This window comes from Nilaparvata lugens, chromosome 5, assembly GCF_014356525.2.
Source record: "Nilaparvata lugens isolate BPH chromosome 5, ASM1435652v1, whole genome shotgun sequence".
In the NCBI taxonomy this organism is placed as follows: Eukaryota; Metazoa; Arthropoda; class Insecta; order Hemiptera; family Delphacidae; genus Nilaparvata; species Nilaparvata lugens.
In genome coordinates this window covers 30,821,554-30,845,159 of record NC_052508.1, presented here as the reverse complement: position 1 = coordinate 30,845,159, position 23,606 = coordinate 30,821,554, and the positions used below count along the sequence as shown (strand labels likewise).

The 23,606-nt window shown below is 33.6% G+C and overlaps 1 protein-coding gene across 3 annotated transcripts in view; it reads left to right on the top strand.

The window, feature by feature from the left end:
• Positions 1-23,606, top strand: part of LOC111059567 (neural cell adhesion molecule 2) — a 374,852-nt gene that overhangs the window by 320,012 nt on the left and 31,234 nt on the right. The window lies entirely within an intron of this gene.

Sequence of the window (23,606 nt, the reverse complement as noted above, 5' to 3'; positions counted from 1 at the left end):
AGGGCCATTCACTGTTGTAGCCATATCACAACACAACACAGTCCAGTTACAGGAGAAAGAAGATACACACACTGTCTGGTGAGAAAATGTAGCCAATATTGAACCATATCATAGAATTTGAAGTAAATACGATAAGAAGTCAAATGAAAACAACATTATCAACCAATTACTGACCTGTCTTAATAAATTCAATATTGGCGTAGAACCTCGTGTCAACAAATCCGATTTTTAATTCCTTCCAACTGTTAGAGGCCTGAAACTAACAAAAGAACAATTTTTAATTATGTATTTCCTCACCCAGCATTGTATAAAAAAGGGCACAAGAGGAAAAATATAATATGTAAATTACCTTAAAATGTGGAAATTATGACAAATAGGTTAACTTGTATCGCTGAAATAGAAGCTAGAAAATTATGACATCAAAAAAGCGGAAATCCATAAACTGGCCAAAGCCAACTAGATCCAGTATGTAGCTCTCATATATATGTTTATGAAAAGTATTGTAACCAAAAGCTGTTAATAGATGTTATTAATGTATTTATTAATGTTAATATATTTATTTATATGTTTTTTAATATTATTATCATTGTTAATACCATGTTGTTACCAAAAAGACACCTTATTGAACGGGTTACCATAGAAGCCTAAATAATATATAGCAAAAAGAAGAATTGTACCTGATTTATAGAACATTGTTAATATTTGGAGACCAAGAAATTGTAATTGAAGTATGAGCCCCAAAAAATTGTTACCCGAAAGTACTCTTGAAAGAAATTTATTGTATGGGAATCAGATGTTTATTGTATGAAGATAAGTTGGTACCACTGCAAGCGGAAGATTTGAAAGTATTGTATTATGTTGTAGAGGAAGAAATATATTTAAGATGTTGTATTTGTGATATTTTTTGTTCTGACAAGGAGGAATTTGTTATTGTTTTGATGGAGATTCAAGGGGGGCGTAAGCAGATAAGGTCTGAGAATTATTATGATATTTGAAAGTGTTTTTGGTGGATATTTATAGGTTATGTTGATATGTTGAAGAAAGAATTTGTATTAAAAACATTGTTGATTCTCAAAATATTTTGAATTCAAATTCGGGGGCATGTGCAAGCAAAATCCCTATTTGGAAGAATTTTATAGGTCTGAAGTGAAATAGCTTGTCTAGTATCGCCAAATTCAATAATGATTATTAAAAGATTAGATAATATCAGGTATCATGGCTAAAATTAGAACAGCCGAATAGAAATAGAAAGTTATTTGCTACTTATATTATGTTATATAAAGTATTGGAAAATTTGAGGTTAGGCTTAAAATACCTACTGATCGGCGACCTAATGATCGATCAAGTCACATAACGTAGAATCTAGCCAGACACCTTGGCAGAAATTTATTGTAACCAAATGGTATGCAACTAGAGGACTTTAAAAAAGCACATGGCTAATTGTTGTAGAGGGAGAAACAACTTATAAACCTTATAAAAATATACTATATTTAATAAATGTACTTAAAACATCAGATAAAAATGAATTAGAGTATTAAGGAAGTAGGAGGTTCCTAGGCACATGTATACCGTAGTGAATTTGCATGAACCAATCAAATTGTAGTAATCGATGGGCGGCAATAGAGAGCCGATTTAAATGTATTTATAAATATTTCTATAAATGATAAGATTTTGTGAATTTTTACTATTTAGTTTATGTATTGGATATGGCCTGAGGAAATATAAAATATCAGACATATGATATAGGTAATAATTTAGTAGATTGGCATGGACTGTTTGAAACTTTAAATGGCATAGTAACAGATTATTAAAATTAATGTGGATTTGCAAGTCGGAAGTGAAAATTGTGGAAATAAGGGTGGGACCTACCCACTTGCCTGTGAGACACCACTATGGAAGGACACTAAAATTTCTAGAGCACAAGACCCTTCATTACATTGTACTTTTTAGAGACTTCAAGTTTAAATTCATTTATTAATTTTCCATAAGACTTAGTGATGCTGCATTAAAGCCAAAGTCATTTGAATATTTATCTTATCCCTTGGAGAAGACGACTTTGGCCACCAAAAATCCAGGACTACCAGGAAATTCGGAATCGACGCCAACAGCTTATAAAAATTCAGCACGTAAGTGATATATCATCGAAAAATATAAGTTAGGGTGCCCTCAGTGCTTCGAGTGAAACAAATATAAAAGCTAGCTCGTCGGAAAGGTTATGAATATTAAAAATTAATATAAAACTTGCGCAAGTCTTAAGAAGGTATTAGAAATATTTTATTAAATAAGAATAAGTCAATTTACATATCCAAGGTAGACAAATTAAAGGAATATTAAATTTTAATCTTGTAATACAAATGCTCGCTCAATCATTGATTCTATTTAATAATTTGTAATGATATAATGTAGCTCTTGTTCACTGGATAAATTGATTTATCTACTTCCATGAGAGGCCGAACCTTATGCCCTAAGAGATATAATATATATTATTGAGAAATATACTGAAAACTACAGAAATTAATATATTTATAATCTTTGATTTATCAATTTATTATTCTATGATTTCTGGAATAAGATATGAGGTGAGATTGCCTAAATCGACAAGCAACAGCAAGTCGATACCTGAGCTGCATACAAATGAATGCATATTATCAATGAATAAAAAAAGCACATGGTAATGTTTCGTGCTAAAGAGCTAAATAATAGTGTACTGGTCTGTGATATTTTATCTTGATATATTTATTCTTATTCTTGTTATATATGTTTTGTTGCTCTATATATTTTCCATATTTATCTGACTTTAAATATTATTCATACAATATATGTATCAAATTTTTTATGGTGTACCATTTATTTTATTCCCTAATACCACGCAGGACAAATCTCATATCTATTTATTAATTATCAGTATTATATTATTGAGAAAGTTACCATCCATTGTTACTTAAATTCTTTGGAAACAATACATTCCAAAGATTTTCTATGAATTGTTCAAAAGCAGTGAACTGCAGGAACTCCTGAGTGAGCCTATAAAGATTTATCGAAATTGTATTCTAGAAAACCACAACCAGACTTATATATTTTAACTCTCATGCTTTACTGATTGCAGCCAAGCCGAGGCAAATCGTTATTCATTAAAAAATAACGTCAGAATATATATATGTATATATATAGTGATATCAGAGTATGGAGGAATTCCTTTTCTTTTCATAATATGAAAGATAATAATAATATTATTATCCTTAAAATTCAAAATTTCGAAGAACCTTGTGTATACATTGACGCGCAGTTGAAAAAGGAATATTCCTGCCAAATCTCATCGAATTCTATCAACGCATTTGGCCGTAATTGCGTTACATACAGACAGACAAAATAAAATCCGAGTTAAATCATAGACCTCACTATGTTCCGTCAATAAACTGTGATATTTTATAATTATTTAAAAGCAATTAAGCCGTCCATTACAATCATTGAGAGAAACCAACAGACTAAGTTTCTCATATTATCTTCTCAAATCTCAATACATTAACAATACGCTACCGGTAATTCATGAGTAAATACTGATGTTGAATGGAAAAGACTAAGAAATTGTCAAAAACCACAGATTAATCTGATTAAGAAAAATCTGTGGTTTTTTGACAATTTCTTAGTCTTTTTCATTCGATATGAATAATCACCACAATATCTACTTCTCAACTACACAAAAAATGTAATACTGATGTGGTCGATTTCAATGAACATTGAATGAAATGGTTGTTTTCTTCTGAATCTCTATACTTGATCATTCTGTTAATTTCGAACAGAGCTCACTTTCACGGGGTTTTCTCAGATGATGCAGCAATCACTGAGGAATCTCCAACACAGATTTCAATAACCCAGGAGAGAGTAATCTTAAATTAAAACTATTAGTGCTATATTGCTGAATTACTATTGCCAATTATTAATGTTTTTCTGAAAATTATTAATGCCATTAATGTCTCTTAATTAAATGATAAGTTCTGGAGTTTCAATTATTATAATATTTTTCGCATTCCCATTTTTCATTTTTTTATATTTTGAATCCCTTCATTTGGGTCTCTCGTTGTTTAGTCGAATATAGTACGATTATATATAGTATTATTCGGTTATATATCTATCACAGGAATCTCTATCAGCAGCGACTATATAAACGCTTAACATAGGTTGTTAGGTAACGATAATAATAAGAATATGTGATGAATAATCTATCCTGTTCTAGGCGAGCAATATTTCTGTGACACACATACCCAAAAACTTCAACACTAGAATGTGAATATTCTTTGAAACGGTTTGATATAAATTGATGGGCGATTTCCACCATTCATTATCTCTTGAAATTCAATTTTTGAATTTTGTATTAAAACCTTCCCATAAAAAATGATAGATTCAATGACCAATGAACCAAGACCAGAATTTTGAAGCTACCTACAGATTTTTTTTAAAATTTGAATAGGATTTCCCAGTGGAGTCCACTGTCAAATTATCTTTCGAAAAGGAGCATTAAGTTGTTTTCCTATTAATATTAAGCTGTAGGCCTATATGAATCCATAGAAATTCAAAGATTTCTCCGTATGGGTGAATCATTCAGAATCAAAATTCAAATTCGTGAAATTGATAATACAAACGTCAGAGCAACCTGCCATCAGAATTTGTATTATTAATATTACGCGTATGTTATTGAAGGATAATAGTAAGGCAGATATGTTACTTTTGTTTCCTGAAAAAGGTGAGTAAAATATTTTGTTGTTCAACAAACTTGACCTGTAAAAAGTTTTGAAGAGTTAGTATTAAAAATTTGAAGCTGATCGATCAACTCTTTCCAAAGTTATTGTAGTACATTCAAACAAACAAACAAACAAACCCACAGACTGGCAACAACTTTGAACTTGGGTGAAAAGTGAGAACTTGCTAACGCTCGTTCGATAAATATTATTGAGAGAACAACGGGCGGTATATGCTCAAGTTGGAAGCACATAACTTGAAGGAGTCAAATTATTTCTGTGTAGGGGATTGTATATTTTACAAGAGAGTATGTTTCTGAGGGATATAGTCCTATAGTGAGAAAGTGAAGAAGAGAGGATTCAATTTAATCGCTGCTTTAGTTTTGTTGCACAGCCGGCCCTCTCATTCCCATCAGCACACAACCGGGTAAGAGAGAGAGAGAGAGTGTGTGTGTGTGAGAGAGTGGCGCAGGACTGATAGAGAGAGGGTTGTGGGTGAGGGAGAGATAGTGTGTGAGTGTGAGGAAGCTAGAGAACTGAATAAGTTGAGATAAGAGACAATGTCACGCAGGAGTATTGTCTTATGAATGGTCACACACACTTCTCCAGTCACACTAAGTTATAAATAGAATATTTCCAAGAAGGTACAGTCTGTGCCAAAATGCAAACCAGTTTACTTCCTCACCATTCCTCCCGCAAAACTGGCATAGACGACAAGAAATGATAGCGACAACGACAACCAGAGACTGTTTTCCAGGTAGAGAAATTAGTCACGGACTCGCCCCGCCAAAACAAGACACTTCTTTTTCAGCACAAGAACGACAAAAGCAGCCACTGCCAAAACAAGACTGATTTTCAGTGCTAGGATGGATGTGTCTTGACGGTGGTGTATACTGACACCTCCCCTTCTGTAATTAGTGCAGGAATGGTCACTTTCCAAGGTAACTGTAGGGAAATATTTATTCTCAAAATGATCAGAACATACAAACACTCCCTTTTCGAATCAATCACTGTATGTAACCCTCCGAGCTCAGAATGGCGTCAACCTTATAAACAGTTTATTCAACAGACCAACTTATAAGAAAAATCTATTTCCACCAGAATGGAGTTTTTAAAAACTATAATTTTTCTCCAGCCACCAAAAATCTGTCGCAAACCATCGAGGTCAGATTAATTATACAACGAATAATTTAATCTGAAACGATAAGAATGATCCTGTGTGATAACAGAAAAGTGAGATATTTCGCCAATCACAATGATATAGAATGATGGGGACAGTTATAGTTCAAGATAACAAGAGAAAGTGAAAGATTGAGTTTCTGGAATAAGTTAAATCGAGAAAATAAAAAAAAAATTTTATGGTGAATGAGAAATCATAGAATCATCTTCAAGAATAACAATAGTGAATTCACTTCATTCAGATGAACATATTACATTATTTGCTTCATTTGTGTAGATTACAAAATTCTGGTTTGAATTCTGGATTATGATTTTTGAAAATGTAACTGATTATTCAATGAATTTTACAAACCATAAACTGAAGGAATAGTCAACAATATGGAAATTACATGAAATTTGATAATGATAATAATGTGATTGAGATGCATCTACATGACACGGTGAAGTTCAAACATATAAATTTAATCTCTTCCTTTCTTCCATAATTTTCACATTACTGGTTTGCAATAAGAACTAATAATCTTTTTTTTCCTCTTTTCTCTTTTCCTTCGTCCTGGTACCCCCAGAAGAAGGGAGTTAGTAGATATAAAAGGGCGGTTCTGGGCCCTCCGAGGATGTGTAGGCATGTTCAGACATGTCTGGCCACCCCTTATCTAACCTAACCTAAACTAACCTTCATAAATTTTCAATTTTTGATCCCTATCATGTCATGACACGTCTTATCTAATCTCTATGATAAGATAATAATATTCTTAAAAATAATTTTCCCTTTTATCAATGATGCATGTCAATAGATGTTTAAGGCGGTAAATTCAGATATGAATTGTTCCATGGCTGATAAGCTACCAAATTAAGCTCCATGGGCCTGGTACTCCCTTTGTGAGGGTGACCAAAGATCTTTGAATATAATTTTTGAGTTTGAAATTGGTTTACAACCCACCTAAAGGTCCACTCACCTGTTATCATCATTACCTGTGCACAAGCCTAGAGCTCATGTGTGCATCATCTTCAGCCAGTTTTAATAAATAAGTGGGTGAGACTGTGGTAACCATGGTAACCATTTCAAAAAGATTAAAGTATGTCTATTTTTAATAATATGATGGAAAAATTATCTCACCTCTCCACTTTATTGGTACCTACTATACCAAATAGAATAAAGTATTTTGTTTAATACCACCTTTTCATAATAGTGTCACAATATGTATGAATTAATCTAATATATTATGTTCCATTTTGAATGTTCACTATGTGCTGTCACGTTTTTTTTTCAATAACGAGTTGCCCTGCTTGTCTGCAGTCGGTAGAGCATGAATAACAAGATATATAATCCTTATTGTGGTTCTTAGAATAATAATAATACCAATTTCCTACTGGCTCACCCAGGAGCTCCCACAGTTCTCTGCTCTTGCTGGTTACTGACATCGGCTGCTCCAACAGTCCACAATTTCTGTGACTGATTTGTTGAATTCCGCAAATACAGATGCGAGAATTTGCGCGGCTGCAACTTAATACTATGATTTTGAGTTTTCTTCAAATCAGATTTATACTGGATAATTTTTATAAATCTCTGGAACATATTATTTCCAAAGATTTGATAATCAATGCTGTATATCGCTGTCTTCACCAACTTATTTGGTGAAAAATATAGTTGGATGGTAATCTTAATAATATTTCAATAATAGTACCTAAATATATTATAACAAGATTGGTCATGCATGGAGATAGGGAATTAAATAAAGGATACACCATCAAAATTGACACAAATATATTACACAAACTATCAATGAATGAATAAATATATGGAGCAACAAGTATAAAAAATAAAAATAAGAATAATATATATATATATATATATATATATATATATATATATATATATATATATATATATATATATATATATATTGTCACGTTATTCTTCATATTTAAATAACGATTAGCCTCCTGCTTGGCATCAGTCGGTAGAGCATGAAATATTTGATATAATTATAAAAAATCAGGTCGTGGTTTTTTAATAGGATACAGTCTCATAAAAATCTTTATAGGCCCAGATATGAGCTTCCCCTATAACTCTGGTAATTCATTAAAAAATAAATATATATAAATATGATACTTATACTATAGTGTTGAGGAATTAAAATAAATTGCACACCATAAACAATTTGATACATATATTAACAAATAATGCAAAAAAATAGATCAAGGCAAAAAATATTAAGAGCGATAAAAATATATAATATAAAAATAAAACAATAATTGAAATCAGTAGAATATCACAGGCTAAACATTATACTCTAGATTTATAGCACTAACATTACCATGTGCCTTTATTTTAAATCATATGCATCCTTTTGCATGTAGCTGCGATATGAGCTTGCTAATACTTGTCGACTTGGACAATTCAATTAAAAATAGGTTCCTTAAGATCAACTTGATAAATTGGCAACTAATAATCCAAATATATATATTGAATTCTCTAGTATCTAGTAGATTTCCTTGTATGAATATATATTTTATCTCAGGGTGCAAGATTCGGCACCTGATGGAATAAGTAGAGCAATTCATCTAGTGGATTAGAGCTACACAAATTATCGCAAATTATTGCAAAAATTAATGATCATATGCATATGTTTCAATAGCCTAGATTTTATACTTCTTTGATTCAATAGAATTTTCTGAAATGTACTGATTCATTTACTCCTTTAATAAAATACCTTTAATACTATATTTACTTGTGCAAGTATTTTTTTTTTTTTATTAAAATTCTTAAATCATAAGAAAACCCTTTCGACGAGCTAGCTTTGATTATTAGATAAATTCGAAGCACTAAGGGCGCCCATCACTAATTCAATATTTCTCACTCACATGTCGAAATCTTCTTATAAGCCGCCGATGTCGATCCAACTCCTGGTGGTCCTGGAATATGGTAGCCGGAATCATCTCTTCCAAGGGGTTACAAAAATTATTTGAAATTGAAAATGACTTCTGCTTTATAAGAGCATCACAAAGTCTTTTAAGAAATTTAATAATTCAATCCAACTTTAGCATTTACAAGTTATAGCAAGGTATTACGCCCTAAAATATTTAGGGTCCTCTCATGGTGGCATTTGGCTGGCAAGTCTTGGTTCTCCTTCCTCAATTTTACAATTCTTATTTCTGACTTTCAAATTTACATAAAATTTGAATATCCTAGTCCTCCACCATTAAAGGTTCAAATAGATCGTACTAAAATATCAAATTATTACTTAGGTTGTATGTTTAATAATTTCTTTGCCTTCGGGCCTTCGGGCCATCTCTATAACATAGACTATACAATAATTTTACATAAATCCCAAACATTTATAGGAATATATATAAATATTTTTGAATTGGCATACTATTGCCGCCTATTAACTGCTATTATGCGATTGGTGCATGCAAATTGTTTCAGTATTGATGCGCTTGGTAAACCTCCTATTTCCTGGATACATTTAATTATTTTTATTAGGTTTTTTAAGTATGCTCTCTACATGCTAGTTAATATTCTATATACTAATATTTATTTCATGCTTCCTATTAGTTAGCCACGTGACCATTTGTTCTTTCAAATTGCATACCGTTTTGCTGCAATAGATCTCTGCCAAGGGGTTTGGTCAGATTCTACGTTGCTTGACTCGGTCGATCGTTAGGTCGCCAATCACTGAATGTATATACCTAACCTCAATCTTCAAAAATTTTATAATAATATTATTTATTAGCAAAAAATTCTTTCAATTCCTTTTTAGGTTATTGTACCGTTTAGCCAGAACAAGCTGATGCTATCTAATCTTTATTGTTATCTCATTGGCGATATTAGCCAGTTATTTTATTCAGACCTATTAGTACTTCAGCTAGGGATTTTTATCTACCCAAATTTCAAATACTTTACAATATATATATATATATATATATATATATATATATATATATATATATATATATATATATATATATATATTGTAAAGCGGTATTTTACTCGCCTCACATATGTAGAGAGATTTGCTAAATCATGTAGTGCTGTATCCAAATGCCTCACGTTGGGCCGGCAAATCATGTGGTGCGTTTTTTAACGGCTTCACACATGTAGAGTGAATCTTGTACCGAATCAATGGTGTAGAGGCTATAAATTTTGTAACTGCGTGCGTGGACGCTGAGTGTGCACCAGACTGATTGACTCACTACAGGATTCAATACAATTGTCGGAATTGCGGGAGGCCTAAACGCTCGCTCACCCTTGATTCTTCTAATGACAAATTGTATAATGATGAAATTTCTATAAGTAGTGTAGCGGACGCTAAACACTGAATACGGATACCTTAAAATTATTACCTGTGAAGAATGAGCATACAAAATCATACAGGTCGAGCAAAAATCCCGATGTAGATAATTTACGGGACTGCGTCTCTAATAAGTTCTGAAGGATTAAAATATGGTATTTGGACCAAATATCGTTCAGAATATACTTCGAGAACAGAGTCTTGTCGGGTTTTAAGCTCTATTGTAGGAATTTATATGATCTCTGGCTGCATCTGCTGTACAATTGATGTATTCGCTCCTAAGTCGAGGTTGGTAACAGATAAAAGCTGATATATGAGCAGGTAAGGATAAAGAATAAATATCTCGATCTGACCCCACTCGCTACACCCACTTAGACCTGCTCCAATATCCAGCTTAATTCAATTATTTCAATGATCGTATTTGATCGGTTCTTGATGATATAGAACGTATCAGACACAATAATTGACAGGCTTAAGAAATAATCGAACTCAGAAAACAAATTAACAGAACTGGAATATATTATAATAAAATATATGATCATACAGTGCAGATTCAGAATTTGATTTACAGATTGATAATAATTTAGTATTGACAAAAAGAGTTAAAAATGTTCTTGTGCTTGCATGGTACCATGCGTGATTCGACAGAATTTTACAATTGATAAAATTGAACAGTTTTGAAAAAATAGTGAAAAAATGAATTATAAAATATTTTTAAAATGCTCGGGGGTCGTGGTTCTGGCAGCGGAGGATAGCTAATCAACTACAAGTTCGTATAAATTAAATGTTGAATAAATTCTAGGCTCTTAAATGCTAAAGCGCTTGTCGGCGTGGCCAATAATTTAACAAAGAAAAATTTATGTTTTTCTGCACTGAAATAATTTCGAAGCGTAGATTGGGGCCCCTTTTAACTTATAACTCACGTGAATTTCCTTGGCGGTCGTGGTTTTCTTCTTTAGATCAAAAATCGTTTGATCGGCAGCGGGTCCAGGCTTCGGTTTCAGCACGTGGGGAATTTTAATTTAATATTTCCTTCACCAAATTAATTAAGGGATAATTTACTTTAAACTTTTAAATTTATCGATTGATAAAAAATAAATTTACAAATAACAAATAGATTGGCCTAAAATATTGGCTCACAAATGAAACATATAAAATCGAACGAAAATTTTACAAATAGGTCTTGGTAACTATAAAGAGATCTGAACGGTGAGGATTTCAAAAGGGAAGTGCTGTCTTTTTCTCTAAGCTTCTTGGCTAGACCTTTCTTCTGAGAATCTCTATGTAATAATTTGCATGAAAATTTGCCATTGGTAGAACGATTGTGACGTAGACGTGACGTCAGTGGCAGGCAGTAGAATATAATTCCTTTAATTACAATAATATTATTTATTAGCAAAAAATTCTTTCAATTCCTTTTTAGGTTATTGTACCGTTTAGCCAGAACAAGCTGATGCTATCCAATCTTTATTGTTATCTCATTGGCGATATTAGCCAGTTATTTTATTCAGACCTATTAGTACTTCAGCTAGGGATTTTTATCTACCCAAATTTCAAATACTTTACAATATATATATATATATATATATATATATATATATATATATATATATATATATATATCTTAGGGCTAAAGGTTCGGCCTCTGATGGAAATCAGATGAATCAATTTATCCAGTGAACATGAGCTTCATTTATATCTTTAAAATTTACTTATAAAATTAATGATCGAGTGAGCATATATATATTTTAAAGAAAAACAAAATTTAATAAATTATCTGTGTATACTTAAACATGTAAATCTGATATGTAGTTCTTAATTAGAAAAATCGCTTTTTTACGTTTCAAGACTTGCGCAAGTTTGATATTAATTTCAATATTTGTATAACCTTTCGACAAGCCAACTTTTTAAATCTTGTTTCACTCGAAGCATTGAGGGCGCCCTGGATTTATATATTTCTTGTCAACTATCACTCATGTGCCGAAATTCATAAGATGATGATGGCGATCCGAATTTCCCATTGTCTTGGGTTTTCTGGTGGCCGAAGTCGTCCTCTCTAAGGGAATAAATAAATATCTGTATGACTTACGCCTTAATACGGCCTCACTAAGTCTTATGAAAATTATTAATTGAATTCAAACTTGAATCTTTCAAACGTACAATCATTAACAAAAAAGGGACTTGTGCTCTATAAAATTAGTGGCATTCCATGGTGGCATCTGACAAGCAAGTGGGCTCTGATCTACCCCTATTCTCTACGTTCATACTTCCATATTCCGAATTTGCATATTATTTAAATATTATACCAATGATCATGAACAAAAGTATAAAAAAACAAAATAAAAAGATAAAGGAAATGGGATTCAACTTTATTAGGCGCAATAATACATGTTACAGTCTTGGGATGTACCAATCACAATGCAGTATTTGACTGGCGCTAAAAATTATTTAATTCAAAATCTCCATGTGCTATTTATAAAAATCATGAAAATTTGTAATCGTTATAGAATGTATGGAAATATGTAATCAATATGAAATAGGAGTTCAAGACTAAAATATTCACTCAATAGTTAGTAATATGATGTTTTGTTATGAACTATTTGACAGTACTAAATTATGTCATAGCAGAGTATTTAAAATCCACCAATGGGAGAGGATATTCAAATTTTATGTAAATTAAAAAGATGGAAGTATCGTGGAGAAAGAATAGGGGAAGACACAAACCCCACTTGCTTGCCAGAGGTCACCAGGGACACCCACCAATTATGAGAGAACTAGACTAAATCCCTTTTTATACATTTAATAGTTTTTGTTAAAGTTCAAGTTTGATTCAGTAATTAAGAAAGTGATTTCTTAAGTGAGAAGTAATTTTGATTCAATTAAAAAAGTTATTGAAGAGGGCCCTCAGTGCTACAAATGAATCACAATCAAATAAAGCTAGCTTGTCGAAGGTTTATTTAAAGATCAAACTTAACATTGAAATTTGCACAAATATTCGAAATCTAAAGAGAGTCTTATTAAGAACAATTTATGAGAATTTAATATTTAAGTATGCACAGAGTAAATATCCATTGATATTTGATCCATTTTATATGCTCACTTATTTATCTTTTTTATCAGTAATTTATAAGAATTTTTATAAAGCTCATGTTCATAAGATAAATCGATTTATCTGAATTCCACCAGAGGCCGAAACCAAGCCCTCAGATATTTTAATATTTATATTTTTATATTGTTGGAAGCAAGATTCATAGATTTTATTCGACAATCAACAGCAAGTCAAAAACTGAGCTATAGAAATAGAAAGAATATATGCTGATTAAAGAAGCACATGATTTCTTAATTGATGCTAATAAGAAAAGTAAAATATTTTTGTGAGCTATTTGTGATGTTTTTTGCCATATATATTTTTTCATATTATTTTTATATTTGTTGTTCTATCTTTTTATCATTGCCCGTTGATATTTTCATGTAATTATATATTTTATTTGTTGAATGGTGTACCCTTCATTCATGATCCTATCTTCATGCATGACCTTTCTTGTTCTAGTCTATTCTATTACCAGTATTCACAAATTATTTAGATTATCAACCAGCTATATTCTTCACAGAATCAGTTGGATAAATCAGCGATATACAGCATTGATTATTGAATCTTTGGAAATATTACGTTTTCGGGTTTTAATTAAATTTATTATTCAGAGCTGTTACATCCGATTTGGAAGAACCCAAGGGTCATAGTATTAAGTTGCAGCAGCACTATAAATTATTAATAGAATTTATAAGGTATTCTGATAGAGTATTGCCTTTGATTCCACTCGGTATCATCTCGCACTGCTGACCCCTTTGTCAGATGGTGGCGAGTGGCATTGGTGTCGATACCATATTGTCTAGTACAAAAATCAGAACCCTTATATCTATCTACCTCTTCTGCATCTATGGTTGTGGAGTCGACCAGATCAGTTATGAGAACTGTGAATTGTTAAAACAGCCGACGTTTGCAGCCGTTGAAAGCAGAGAATTATTTGAGCTCCTTGAAGAGCTGGTAAGAAATTTGTGGTATTTCTCTTTCAGGAGTCATAAAAATAATAATATTATTCAAAAATCTTCTGCTCTACCGACTGCTGCCAGCAGGGCACATGCGACGCCAAAAATAACGTCACAACACGTACATAATTATATATCTCATGAGATTTTTAGAAGGTTTCCATTCGATTGTGACTTCCGTTAAGTATGAATTTTATACTACTTAATAATTTATACAGGGAAAGAGGCACCTCGGCAGGATATGCTCCAAATATTAAAACAATTATTTTCCTCTCTATAGAGCGATGAAAGTTTGGGCTCCCTTCCAATATTGACACATTTCAATGTCTATCACTCTTCAATTAACAGATGACGTCTCAATTATTGTTACAGCACACTTGGCCACTCTCTGTCTCTGTCTGCTGTCGTTCATTGGGGCTGTTCTCTCTCCTCCCTGACCAGAAAGCAATTTCCAGCGAGGCGACCGATGTGGGAGAGAAATCAATTTTCTCGTCAAATCCAGAATTGTGTCATCGCGTGACAAACTCCGCATCAATTGAAAAACGATTACTGGGTGTGAAAGTAAATCCTATTCCTTCCACTGTTGAATTCCACCTTTCACATCTGTAGCTCGCAAAATAAATTCATCCCAAATGGAACATGACATCCAAAGAACTCATGCAGCTCGAATCCCTTCCTCTTCCAATTATTTGGCACACTTTCATATAATTCCCCTTGAACATCAAAGTTTGTTTAATTCACATCTATAAGTTGGAAAAATTATTCATAACACCTCTTCTCTTCGCCAAAGCCCATTTCACCTCTTAAATTACTACGCTGATTTATTTATGGCGTAATTAATTTGATTTTAATGAGACACCTATCGTCCAGAATAGTTGATGGTGATAGATTAATAATATCATCAATATTCTAACAGAGTGTTATCATAAAAAATGTTCAAGGGTTATTGTGTGAAATATGCCCTGTTTGTCAAAAGCCACATTTTATGTTCATGGTAACATTTTTAGTCAGAGTTTCGAACTCTACAAGATTGTTTATCGTATTTGTGAAATATATTTAACATGAATTGAATGTATCTCACATGATCGAGCATAATATTGTTGCAGTATTACATATGTAACGTTTGTAAGGTAGATGGATTTCATAGGCTGAGAGTGATAGATTTTTACACGAAGCAATTCTGTTTCAAAGAAATACTCCAATAATCATAATCGATCACACCACACTCATAAATAGCTTCACCTCCATTTAACCTATTGAAACACTGAAATTTTGTTTCACAACATTCCAGATATCTTCAGATTCTGAATTTTCCAATTCAAGTTTCTCAGAATATCATAATTTTATTGTGGTGGGAATTTCGCTGAATCCATGATCGCTGAGTCTCTGATCATTTGCGTACGTATTGATTTTCATTGTTAGCTATCTAATTGATAGGTGTATGCTATTGATTTTCATTGGCAGCTATCTAACTGATAGGTGTATGCTATTGATAGGTGTATGCTATTGATAGGTGTATGCTATTGATAGCTTTGTCATGTACAACAAGGAGAAGTTCGGGATTGATAAACCGTGTTGCCTATAAAAACAATACTATGCAGAACTTACTGCTAACAAGTAAGTCCATTCTGCAACAAAATTTGCATTTAAATTAGCAAGTGGGATTGCACCAAGAAAACTTTTTCCAGCGTGGAAATAATGAATAATTACGGCTCAGCTTCTACTGTGGGATTGTTGGTCGCTTCCCACGATCCGATTCTTCCATGTTGTTTGGAAGGATTATTATTTGTTCTTTCCAACTTAAGATTCTGTGCCGACGACTTGAAGGCATGCTAGAACGAGGATGTTGAAGCAATCTGTGCAAGTTACGGCTTCCCAAATAAAACTCCAAATCCACCCCAACGATAAAATGAAATGAACTCGTTTGGGCCTTCGATACAGAACCGATCAGAGACATAAATTCTGTTGGAAAATACTGCGCTGGTCCCTTTGCAAAGCAATGGATTTTGTTTAACTTTCGTATGAATAGCAACGATTACAAATTGTAATAATAACGGACGATTGATTTGCTAGCTCGGTATGTGTGCGAAATGTGAATTGGGAGCTTTGCAGCCAAGCAATCAATTTTGTGAGAGAGATTCATCGCTCGTTTAATTCGAGCGTGAACTCAAATGAGAATATATTATCGGATACTACTATCGAAGTTTGCAAATGCAGCTTGACAAGTGCTAATTTCTGCTATTCCCGGGTCCCAGCTTTGTCATCGATGTATGCATATGCATACATGATTACAATACACAATTGTGCTCTCTCATTGTGTCTATGTAGACTACTTCCGTGAGAAAATGCTCTGAATTCAGAAGTGGTACCAGTTATTGTGATCCTAATGCAATACACAACCAAATAGCTACACTGAATTTATTATATCCGACTCTTGATATTGACTCACAGGTATTTCCGTAACTGTACAGTGGAATATCTCATTATCATATTATAACAAAATACAACTATATGGAACTAATTGAACAATTGGCAATTTCATATAGCTGGATGTATGCAAATGTAGGCAAGTTGTCTACTCTAGTGATAGAAGAATGCTAACTTCAGTTTGCTGTGACTGTTGTTGCTACCGTACTTTCTTTAGTTCGATTGTAGTACCTGGCACAAGTACTTTGTCATAAGCATTATAATTATTATCTGAATACTATTCTTTTGTGATGATACTGTATATTTATAATGCTTATTATATCACTAATTATGTTGTTTCAAGTGTAGAAGAGACTATCAAACTATAAGTGTGTGATCAAACTATGCAAAGTGATTTTTCTTACAATACATTTTCTAATTATCACAGAAACTTTGAATGCATTGGATGAATGGGAATAAAATTCTGGTTTGAAAACTATTTTAGAACTGATATCTTCTCAGTTTCAACTTCTAGATTCTAATTCCTTGATTGATTAATTGTATAATATACTTTTTCCAGGGCTACTGATTAATAAAACACACAATAGAGAAAAAACTCTCTAGATAATTTAATTCAAATACGCTTGAAAATGGGTTTGAAGAGTTGAAACTAGTTGCAATGAAATAAAGGGCACTTGATAGTTTTTTCAATGTCTGTTTTAGATTACAGATAGTTAATCTATACAGACATTTTCTCTACGTTATCTATAGAGGTTGCCTTCTCGTTATTTTGGAAGTTAGACAGTTACTCAGAAGTTACTCATGGAAAGAATCATTTCCAAGCAGCACCGTATCGAATAGATGAAGTTGAATGTTGGTGAATAGACTTCTTATTTGGTGCGTGAAATGTGTTCGTGTTTGCTGGCAACCAATTTAAAGGGTTGAAATATAGACGTTGTTACAGTGTTACAAATTGGTCATCATTTTTGAAGACAACTTTCTTCCAGTAAATGCCGCAGTGTGCTTTGTATACAGGCGGAAGAAATCATTCAAGCGTATTACTGTTTGTAGAGATACAAAACAGTTCTCATTTTATGAGGTGTTCTTGTGGAAGAGCCCGGAGCATCGATTCAGGTGGCGGCTGTTGATTTCCCAGGAGTAGTCGATTTCCCACTCCTTACAGCCGGAATCACATTTTGGTCCAGCGATGCACTCGTTCATATCTCAGCGGCACCTCTAATCTCATCTCTGTCCACTTGTCGCCCCCACATCCAACTGGATACCAATGTATAATGACATATTTCCCATTGCGATTTATTTTGGACTCAGCCGTGAAGTGTCAAAGTCGGGGAATGACGGTCTTGACAAAACCAAATAAATCTCTTGGCTTCAATTGTTATGAACTTTCATTTCGCACTATTATTGACCAGTATCCAAACTTATCGATAATCACAATGAAATCAATGTCCGATATTAAATAAAACAAACAACAGAATAGGGGAAAAAACATCGGCAATTGCCCTCAACTTGTCAAATTGGGAAAATACGGTCTAGACTCAACCAAAATCAACCAAATCAACCTCTTGGCTGCACTAGCTATAAACTTCTAATTCGCACTATTTTCTACTAGTATTCCAACTTATCAATAATTTGAGAAACTCTCAGTTGAGTTATATTTGGTAGATTTTGGTAAATTGAATAACTCTCTCGAAAATCTATATTTTTTGTTTAAATAGATCAAAAATATCATGAAGAATTTACCCTCTAAATTTCATGTATTCATCTCTTAACGAATTTCAATAATATTCTGTCCCAAAAATTGAAACTTTAGGCGCTCATATCTCGAAAAGTAATGATCGAAAAAAAAATTCGTGATAGAACTATTTCATTTTGATAGCTTAATGATATACAAAAACTTTCAAAAATATCACCAGTAAAAAGTTTATTTTTAGCCTTTGCACAGCCTTAATAAGCCCAGTTCATGAGAAGCCTGACCTCTAGAGATTTTTAAAGACAAAAACCATACCAGAGACTGCTGGCGTCAAATTTTTTTGAGGATGAATCCTGTTCCTCGTCAAATTATCATCGGTTCAAATTATCTTTCATCGCCATTTGAAACGGTAACTTCCAATTAGATGAATAAAAAAGTAAGAACAAGTCTGTGCCACAAATTGTCTTATCAGAAACTATGTTGAATGATTTGAGAAACGTATTTTATTCAGTAAAATTTGTAAAAATGAATAAATATTTTAACGAGAACCTTACAAACTGAATTGATAGTTAACTGTTATTTCCAATCAATACAATTTCTAAAAACAACACACTATAAAACGAGTATTAAATTCTTTGAAATGATTGGGGAAGTACTAACAGGCACAGCCCAAAACCGTTTCTTTCCTGAATTCTGATTTATACACTATAAATAGTTCAGAAAGTAGGTTATGTTCCATACACTCGAATTCAAGTTCAATTTTCTGTTCAAACATTTGAAAACAAAAAAATATAATTTATATTATACAAACCAAATTGAATAACAAAATAACACTCACTAATCACTTGAAATTGTCAAATAATTATCATCAGCATCATCATCATTGGCTCGACAATCCAAAGCGGATCTTGGCCTCCTCTAACATTTGCCTCCATTCTACTCTATCCATGGCAGCACGCCTCCATTTCCTGATCCCAACTATTCTTGCATCTCCGGCAACTGCATCCATCCACCTCAACCTTAGTCTACCAGAAGGTCCTCTACCTTCCATGTTGTGAGCCATTATCTTTTTTGGTGGAAATGACTCATCAGCTCTTACAAGATGGCCTGCCTACCTGAGCCTACCTACTCGGATAAGAGCCAGCACATCAGTGTGACCATACATGTTGTACAGATCACGATACTTTCTTCACACTCCATCCAACAGCACTCCTCCAAAAATTCTGCGGAGAATCTTTCTTTCAAATATGCTGATCAAGTTCTCATCTGATCTTGTTAGAGTCCAAGTCTCACTGGCGTGGGTAAGCACTAGCAAAATTAGTGTTTGGTGGATCATTATTTTTGTTTTGCGGCTCAGTTTCTTTGACCTGAAATGTTTGGCCAAACCAAAGTATGCCCTATTTGCCATTATTCTCGTTTTTATGGTTGACCAAGGATCCGAGATATACGAGTTCGTCTACCACTTCCAACTCACAGGCAGATATTAACTCTAATTGATTGGCATTCAACCTCTGAGCATAGGACCTTGACGAGACCATAATCTTCGTTTTCTGCTGCTCATTCACAATTAAACCCATGTTACCTGCCGCCCTTTTCTATGTGGCCTAATGCTTCCATCGATTATAGGACATTGATCTAGCAGCAATATCAATATCATCAGTATAGGCCAACAGCTGAACAGATTTATTGAGCAGTATTCCCCTGGTATCAATTTTGGAATCCCTGATCACCTTTTCAAGAGCAATATTGAAAAGCAGACATGCCAAGGCATCTCCCTGCCTGAGACCATTTACCGACTCGAATGTGTCAGACAGGAAGTTCTGTACTCTCACCTGACATTGGACTGAGGTCATTGTCATTCTAACAAGCCTTATGAGTTTTCCAGGTATTTCAAACTCATGCATGGCCTCATAAACTTTTGCCTTTCAACACTGTCATAATGCAGCCTTGAAATCCACAAACAAATGGAAAGAGTTCATATTATACTCCAACATTTTCTCCATAACAAGCCGCAAACAGAATATCTGGTCCACTGTAGATCTTCCAGATCTATATCCTGCCTGGTAATTTCCTATTTTACAGTCAACGTGAGGTTTCAGTTTCTTGTATAATACATTTTTGAAAAAACCTTGTATCCAACACTCAAAAGCGTAATGCCTCTGTAGTTTTTGCACATCATGGGATCACCTTTTTTCAACAATGGACATAGTATCCCTTGATTCCAATTTTGAGGCATCACCTCTCTTCTCCATATTTCAATGACAATCTGGTGCATTTTCTGTATCAGAGTATCTCCTCCATTCTTGAGTAACTCTGCTACTACTCCATCCTTCCCCGGAGACTTATTGTTGTTTAGCTTTTGTATAGCTTCAATAACATCTTCCAGTGTTGGTTCCTTTATGTCTTCTGGACCTCCAGCTAAAATTGTTGGCTAAGAAGTCAGGCTGTTGTTCTTCAGTCTCATTGAGTAGCTCTTCAAAATGCTCCTTCCATTTGTTCAGTACTAATGCCTGATCACTCAAAAGGGTACCATCCCTACTTCTGCAAACAACTGATCTTGGCATGAATTCTCCTCTCTGATCATTTATCAAGGCATAAAACTTTCTAGTTTCATTCTGCTGCCCTCTCATCTCCTTAAGACAATAGAATTTATTATTTTCAAACTCTCGCTTTTTTCTTCTACCTCTTGCTACATAATCTAGATACCTCTCTGCAGCATTCCTTGTTCTACGCTGCTGTAGAATTTTATAGGCTTCATTTTTTTATTTGAGATGTCACGACATTCCTCATCAAACCAAGTATCTACTCTTTTCCTGGCCACTCTTCCAAGGATCTCATTTGCTACACACCCCAGTACCTTCACACATTTTCCCACTTATCACATCCAACATCTTCGGTACCTTCATCGATTTCCAGCCTCAATTGTATATTCAGTCTTTCTTGAAATCGCTCTGCTATATTCTGATCTCTTAGCGATGCAGTATTGTATTTGATCACTGGTGATCCTCTCATTGTACTCACTCTTGAGATGCGTGCTCTGACCACAGCACCATCAAGATAATGGTCAGAGTCGATGTTTGCTCCCCTGTAGATACTTACACTGATCAAGTTGGATTAAATAATTATGAACTTTGAAAATTATGATATACTATAGTTTAGGAGGATTATCATGTCATGTTAACAAATCAGATTATGTTGATCAAATCGATTAAATTGTCTATGATGACAAAACAGAACACAATTCTCTAAAATGATCGTGTTTATATTTCACAGCTGGCTACACGTCATCTTATGAATTTCGGGGATGCGATATTTTGATTTCTCACATACTCACTTTTTTTACTATCCACAGCTGTTTTATCCAAGGATGAATTATCCTTTTAATGTCGTTCAGCGAGTTTTCCCAAGGATGAGACCTAGAGCGATCCAATCTTTATATCATAGACCTACTATGTTCCAAATTTCGTGAGAATCGTTAGAGCCGTTTTCGAGATCCGTTAAACATGAATAACCAGATATGAAAATAGCCAGATATTAATATAACCAGATATAGAAAAAACCAGATATAAAAACAATCAGATATATAAATACAGAAACTGCTCGCTTAATGTAATAGGATTTGAAATAACGCCAAAGATACGCCCAAAATTAGCGGTTTTTGGCGTTTTCTCAGTTCTTTCTTCAAGTAATAGACAGAAAATGTTTAAATTTGGTACAGAGGTTTAGTGTGGGTTTAAAAATCTTGTGATGAGATGACTTTAATATTTCATCAAAGATACTCCCAAAATCAGCGTTTTTTCCAACGTTTTTATCAGCTTTTCTGCGTTTTCTCAGTGCTTTGACTTTCTGATGGAATGAAGCATGCTCAAATGAAAAATGCAGGCGAGCGACGTGAGCCCACTGATCTCATTTTTGGACGACCCAGTCGGGGGTCCAGGGGGCGGAGCCCCCTAGCTAGACGGATATGGCGAGCGAAGGGGGAAAAATGTAACTGCCTCATGAAATTCCATATATTTCGAAATATTTGAACATCTGATATTATTACATACGTTGTCACGTTATTTAGGAATATTATTTGATCTTCATATCCATTAACATCGATCATTACTATTAATAAGAATTGACATTTCAGCAAGGTCAACATAACTAGTGAACTCCATGCACATAGCTTATTGATTAAGCTGTTCTATGAAAATGTATGACCTTCCTTCACTTTTTAACAGTTCAATGATCACAATTCATGATTTCCATTCTTAATGTCATTGCTATTGAAAACAGGACAACTACAATAGGCTACGGCAATGTTGAAAAAACCTTCAGCCTTACTTCGATTTACGTGACAGCTATGCTCCTTGGAGAATAGATGCACTACGAAATAAGATCGATCATCATACACGGAAAGGGGTGAGATGCTTTTGATTTTGAGACGTGCCAGCTATGAATATTGAATGATATATCATATTCACGAGAGCGTTACACAGAATACTAATGTAGACAGTCATAGTAGTCAAGTGCTGTGCAACGTACCCCTGTACGATTTCAAAAGCCCTAACTGTGTCTACTGTCAGAACTTGCAGTCCTAACCAGTAGTGGTCATAGGTATGACTGGCTAGATGCTAGTCACGTAGTCATTGAGCTCACTGTATCAGCCCTATACAATAACCAATCAATCTATCTGACGATACTCGAATGACAATGTCTACCCTCATCCATTACACCATCCATAATATATAATGCGATATTCTATGACAAGGGAAACTTCGATTAAACAGAGATTCATAACGCTATGACATCATTATAGAATTATATAAATCGTTCTATAATTGGATTATTTGATGATCAAAGTTTCTCTAAGTAGTAGTTCCTGAGTAGTATGCATACATTACTCATATTTCCAACATTTTTATATAACCTTTAAATAACTTTGGAGAAATATTCTCGAGAGGTGTGATACCGTATTATAGTAATTTTATTGAAAATCCAATCACTAATATAATTGCAACAATATTCTCAGGCATATTCTGGGTTGTGACAAACGCACGTTTAATTATTATAGTTAACGTCTTTTCCCATTACCTACCTAGAATCTGTTTCAAATACATGAATAGAGTCAGATGCAGAAGAAATCGCTAAATTATTTTCTGCGAATCACCCTCTACTTTTAGAAAAGCTATGAAAATATATTTTTCCAAGATAGCAATAATGAAGATGGAGATAAGGCAACTACAGAAG